Source organism: Acyrthosiphon pisum, chromosome A1 (genome assembly GCF_005508785.2).
Source record: "Acyrthosiphon pisum isolate AL4f chromosome A1, pea_aphid_22Mar2018_4r6ur, whole genome shotgun sequence".
Taxonomy (NCBI): domain Eukaryota; kingdom Metazoa; phylum Arthropoda; class Insecta; order Hemiptera; family Aphididae; genus Acyrthosiphon; species Acyrthosiphon pisum.
Genome location: NC_042494.1, coordinates 98971295 through 98977573, shown reverse-complemented (window position 1 = coordinate 98977573; position 6279 = coordinate 98971295). Strand labels below are relative to the sequence as shown.

The window sequence follows — 6279 nt, the reverse complement described above, 5'->3', positions numbered from 1 at the left end:
TAGCCAAAATGTCGTTTTTTGTCGTCGAAGGCCTGTTAAAATGTCTATTCCAGACCAAAACGTCGAGATCTTACTACTGAATTTATTTCACAAAAAAGGTAATTAACGAAAAATCAATAATTTCGTAATTGATACATGTACTATTATGATAGTTTTTGGTTGTAGTAATAATAATCACTAATTATTAGTTTTGAGACGATTATTATTATAAATATATTATATTATAAGCTTATTGATAGGTAACCCACTATTCTATATTATAGTAGACCATTATTCTACATGGTAGACATTATTACAGGCGAATGCAAATTAAAAAAAAAACTAAAAAATGTTATTATTGAACTATTAAAATAATATATATGTGATGTTATGTTGTAATAGTAAATTTTTATGTAGCACAATAGTTACTCAGTATATTATATAAATACAATTCCACAGTCGTTTTAATAAAATTATATAATTAATTAAACCTTCTCTGAAAAAAAAATAACGAAAAATAGAAATATTCCTTAAAATGTTAACTAGCTATATACTATAATTAATCAACTTTAAAATGTTATTTATATAACAAAGAAATTGTATAAAAAATTAGACTTTTGGTATCTACCAATAACAATAGAACAAATTAATATGGGAATTTCCGTTGTAATTTTGTTTTAACATTTAACCTAGGTAGGGTTAGAACTATAATAATATGTGTAGTACCTACGCAATAATTTTTTTGATTAAAGTAAGAAGATTATATTATATAATAATATATTACATTATAATGGAATTTACAAAACATTGGATTAATTATTAAAAATATATTTTTTTAAATAATGACTTATTAGTTTATATAAAATAGTTTTGATTAAATACGTTATTGATAATTACTAATAACAAATTGTCTGAAATGAAAATCGAAGTTATTCGAAAAATTCCTAAAACTAATCATGACGTATAATATTTGTAAATAATAATATTTACGATATGCATATGCTTACATGGGTTATTGAAATACTGTAATAATTCAGCTGCCTAAATTACTGCCAGATTGTCGCGTGTATAGTAAAAGGCCCCCAAAATATTACGTTTAGCTATGGTAGTGGAAATAAGGGACTACGTACGGTCACCGGGTCAAGTGTTAAGATTATATTACAGACATTATTTCTGCGTTTCGGAAATATGTAAGACGTCATGTGGCTTTTCTCTATTCAGTGAGAACGTATATGGGGATTTGACTTCGAAGATTGAGCGATTATAGTTCTTGGAAACAAAAATCTTCGATAAAACTGGGGCTGTCGTTCTCTGGTCGACATGGCCGTGGTATGCCTTTAGCACAGTAGGCTGTAGCCAGTGTGAGTACACCATCGAGTCCGATCGCACCATCTTAGAAACAACGTCCGTCTTTGCAGAGGGACGGGAATCCAGGGCTAGTGATTTTTGGTTTATTTTCGCAATCTATAATTAGTATGCGTATTTTTTTTTTTATTTGATTTTCAAGTGTATACATATTATATTGTCTGCAAAATCTATTTCGAGTGCGTATTTCGTGTTATCTATATTCCTATCACAGTACCATTATCCATAGGCAGCTACTAACCAGGTAAGACCTTATAAATAAGCTATTCAACAAATTTAGGAAACTGTATTTTTCATCTTTACCAATGGCATTTTTTTAATTATGATTTTTGTATGTTAACAATTTTAATCCTTAAGGACCATATAACGCATATTTGGGAAAATTTATCAAAGTACGCGTCTTATTATTTTACGTGCTTTAACTCTTGATTTTTAATTTTGGCAACCACATATTTTTTCCATTAATCTATCTATATAATATATAAATATTTGCCACAAGTAAACAGGTTATATAATATAATATAATTGATCAACTGATATAATAATTTTAACTAATAATTTTGGTATTATTTTAGTCATTTTATTTTTAATCCACGTAAAGGTTTATTTGAAGTTGCAATAATAGACTCAAACACTACTGGACCATTTTCAATAAAAAATTATCCCAATAAATTAATTAAGATTTAGAGGATGTTTATAGTTTACTTATTTTTTAAATTCCTATACTTACCTAGAAGGAAAGTCCCACATGAATTTTTTCAGCTCGCATAAAAAATATTCTTTTTAGGGTTGCCATTTTTTGCTTACATATTATATTATTATTATAATTAGGTAGTAGATATAATTAAACACCTATACACATTTTTTTACAGATATAGATATTTATATAATAAAAATAATCTTCAACACGGGCAAAGCTGGGCACCTAGTATTAAATACTTTTAACTTTATTAAAAATACTCCTGGAAAAAAAAATTGAAATTGATTAAAATATAATATAATCCTTGTATTACATTAAAAAAAAATCATTCGTAGAGAACAGATAAAATGTTCTGTTAGAGGTGCTATTTGTTCAATGTCTTACTACACCAGTTTTCAGAAACATACAATAAATTATGTTAGGTTACATTACTGTAATAAATAACAATATTATGTACTGATAATAATAATAATAATAATAATAATAAGAAGAAGAAATAGTCAATAAGTGCCAAATGGAGTTTAAATTTTACTAACCATAGAACAAAAATAGTCCGATACTGACCTGTTTGATTTTGTAGTATGTTATCACTTATCACATTATCACATCTAAATAGATAGATAAGAATACTATCTTTTCTTATCTATCTCGATGCATTGTCATATGTAACTTGTAGAGTCAATGAAAAAATATCATTCATGTATTATTGTATTGTATTGTATATTGTTGTTTATTTTTTCGAAATTTGAATGGGCCCCACTGGACTACAGGGTCGTAACAATAACATCGCCCGTAATGTTGATGTGAGTTGTGCATAGTGCATCCCAAGGAAATAGATACGAATTCAGTATTGATATTATATTATAACCATATAATACAACATAGTATAATAGACATAAGTTTATAAGTATTATACCTGATTGGAATGATGAACGTTGGTACATTAAATTATTTTTTCATTTAGAGATTTGTGTCGAATATTGTTAAGATAATGGTATTGGTTAGTCAGTGTTGGATGTAGGTACATAATATAATATATTATGTAAATTATATATACCAAATTTGACTGGTGTTTTTATACATATTAATATATTATATATTGTAAGTACCTGATATTATTTTATACAAACACATGTAGTTGATTAATTGATTTCTTTATGTGAATTCATAATATTATAATATAATAGGTATCAACACGGCTGTAATGTAAAATTACTATGCACGGTGACTTACCTAAGTTTACAAAAAAGTAAAACCACATAGGTCGGTATTTTATACTGATATTGTTTTTATATTCAAACACATGGCTGATATATAGTGAAATGTGATGACTTACCATCTATCTATCTGGTCAATAATCGATAATATTACCTATATTATTTTAATACATATTATATTTTTCAATTATTATACCTACACCTAATAATTATTTGTTACATTTTTAATAACTACACAAATGATTAAAGTAATTTTAATATAAAATTCTACATATTTTATACATTATATTACCTTCATTTTATGCATTTTTTTTATTTCAATTCATACAATATCTTATCTTAATCTTAACATATTATAAAACAAAGTTCCTTTTCCTGTCTGTATGCTTAGATACCTAGTTAGATCTTTAAATCTACGCAACGGATTTTGATGCGGTTTTTTTAATTGATAGAGTGATCCAAGAAGAAAGTTTATATGTGTATAACATGCATAATATAGAAGAGAAACACCCCCGGGAGGTGCTCAAACAGGAATTTTGAGATTTACGATAGAAAATATTCAAATTATAAATAAATAATAATAAATCTTAATCTTAACAAAGTCCCTTTTTCTGTCTGTATGCTTAGATCTTTAAAACTACGCAACGGATTTTGATGAGGTTTTTTTAATTGATAGAGTGATTTAAAAGGAATGTTTATATGTATATAACATGCATAATTTAGTAGAGAAACACTTTTTTGTATGTACGAGTATATCTCGAAAAAAACTATACTTGTTTTAATACGGTTTTCGCTAATAAATAGTCGAGTCAAGGGGAAGGTTTTAATGTATAATAACTTTCCTTGGTGAAATTAATTAAGTGGCCGAAAATAATAACAATCTATGTCAATATATATAAAAAATAAATATTTCGTTTAGGCTGCAGATAGGTAAAAGGTTGCTCACACATGATTTTTTTTTTTTGTCAATCTAAATGGTTGCAATTCGTTACATATTATATTAATATTATAATTAGAAGAAATATGGTATATACATTTTGTACAAATATATTTATAAAAAAATACAAATCCTTGGCCTGGACAACGTTGGGCGGGACAGCTATAGTATATTATAATATTATTGAATTTAAATTTAATTATTTTGAGTTTTTAATAATATTATGTACCTATAGATCCATATACATACATCTGAACCCTAGTAATTATTATAATGATTGATACAATTTGGAAATATTTACTTTTCTTTTGATACTTATAATAGGTAGGTATAAGTATGTTGTTATAAATAATTAAACAATACAAATATAAATTGTATCTATTTATTTTATATTAAGTATTATATTTGACTCTGTCATTGTTACAATTGACCTGGCATGGGGTACATTTGTAACAATTTTTTGCCTCTGAAAGTTAGCACGTTGACTGCTAATGTTTTGTTGCAGTTTTCATCCAGTGCGTATAATAAAAGTAAAAACAAAATAAATTTAAAAAAAAAAATAAAGAAACTGCTCATGACGACGAAGGTATACATATTTAAAAACATGCGTTTAATCTACGCTAAATAATAATAAAATAACATTCAGCCACGCGTAGCCGCGTAGGGAATATTAAATCGTTTAAATACGTTAAACTTAGTGGCTATTTTCACGTCCGACGTGAAACTATGTATTTTCACGTCCTGTCCCCCTGATTGGACATAATATTAATACTGATAGTACATCTGATATCAATTACCGTAATCGACAAGTGTTACTAGACCCTGATAACTGATAAAGATATAATATGATAATATAACATCATTTTCTTATTTATACCTAATTAATATTTTGACAGAACATGAAAATAGCCACTACGTTATTTTAAATGTATATATTTGATGCCAAATGGCGTCAAACGCGTTACTGAATGATCCTCATGACGCCAAAATATGGTGTCAGTACGCATTCAACGTATCGTGTTAAGGTTCAAATATACATTTCTATAAATATAATAAGTTACTTAATCAAATGAGTCCAAAGTCAGAGCTTGATAGTTTTTATTTTCTTAGAAATAAATAATAGTATTGAAAATATTACAATTGCTACACCTCCCCTATATAGAATTATGCACTTAACAGAGGTATACCTTATACAATTATTATAAAGATTGCAGATACGTTCTATGAATATAATTTTTATGTTTTTATGTTTTTCTATACATCTAAATTGAAACTATAGTTGTAGTTTGTTTCATGCATTAAATGTATATTAGGTAAAGTAGAACAGTAAGTTACTTTTTTATTTTTTAGGGTTCCGTACTGCGCTGTCCGTCCGTCCGTCCGTCTGTCGCCAGGCTGTATCTCATGAACCATGAAAGTTAGAAAGTTGAAATTTTCACAGATTATGTATTTCTGTTGCCGTTATAACAACAAATACTAAAAATCCTAGAATATATCATGACTAAATAAACAGGCATGATCACTAAAAAACCAATTTTTCCTATCACTGCGCATTTTACCCAGACGTGGCAAAAACAGTATAATTTCTATATAATTGTAATGTGAAGAACATTTTTTCTATGATATTAGTGTTCTTTCCAAGTCTGGGGAAGTATAATATATGTATAAAATATGCGTGCAGTAATCTAGCGATCATGCCTGTTTATTTATTCATGGAATATATAATATATAAGCAGTGTTGCCAACATGTTTATAGCTGATGATGGAACGGAACCCTTCGAGCGCGAGCCTGACTCGCACTTGGCCGGTTTTTTCAGTGATGTATCAACGACTAATACATCAGCATTACTAATTTACTCTATTCTTTTTATACTATCAGTATATATCTTACTATATTATTATGAATTGTATTATAAAATATACAAAATATATTAGGTACTTACATCGTACATACTTATAATAAATTTTGCAAGATTTGAAAATGATAAATTTTACATTTTGTGCACTGTACAGTACCACGGTAAATAAATAGTGTAATGCCCCCCCTCCCCCCCACCCGATTAGTGGTATTATTTTGGGCG

At 27.4% G+C, this 6279-nt stretch overlaps 1 protein-coding gene across 1 annotated transcript in view; it reads left to right on the top strand.

The window, feature by feature from the left end:
- The first annotated feature begins 937 nt into the window (after positions 1–937).
- LOC100576069 (mucin-2-like) overlaps positions 938–6279 on the top strand; it is a 12166-nt gene continuing 6824 nt past the window's right edge. Inside the window, exon 1 of the mRNA XM_003245805.4 lies at positions 938–1588. The gene's annotated coding sequence lies outside the window, so the exon portion shown is untranslated. The remainder of the gene's footprint in view (positions 1589–6279) is intronic.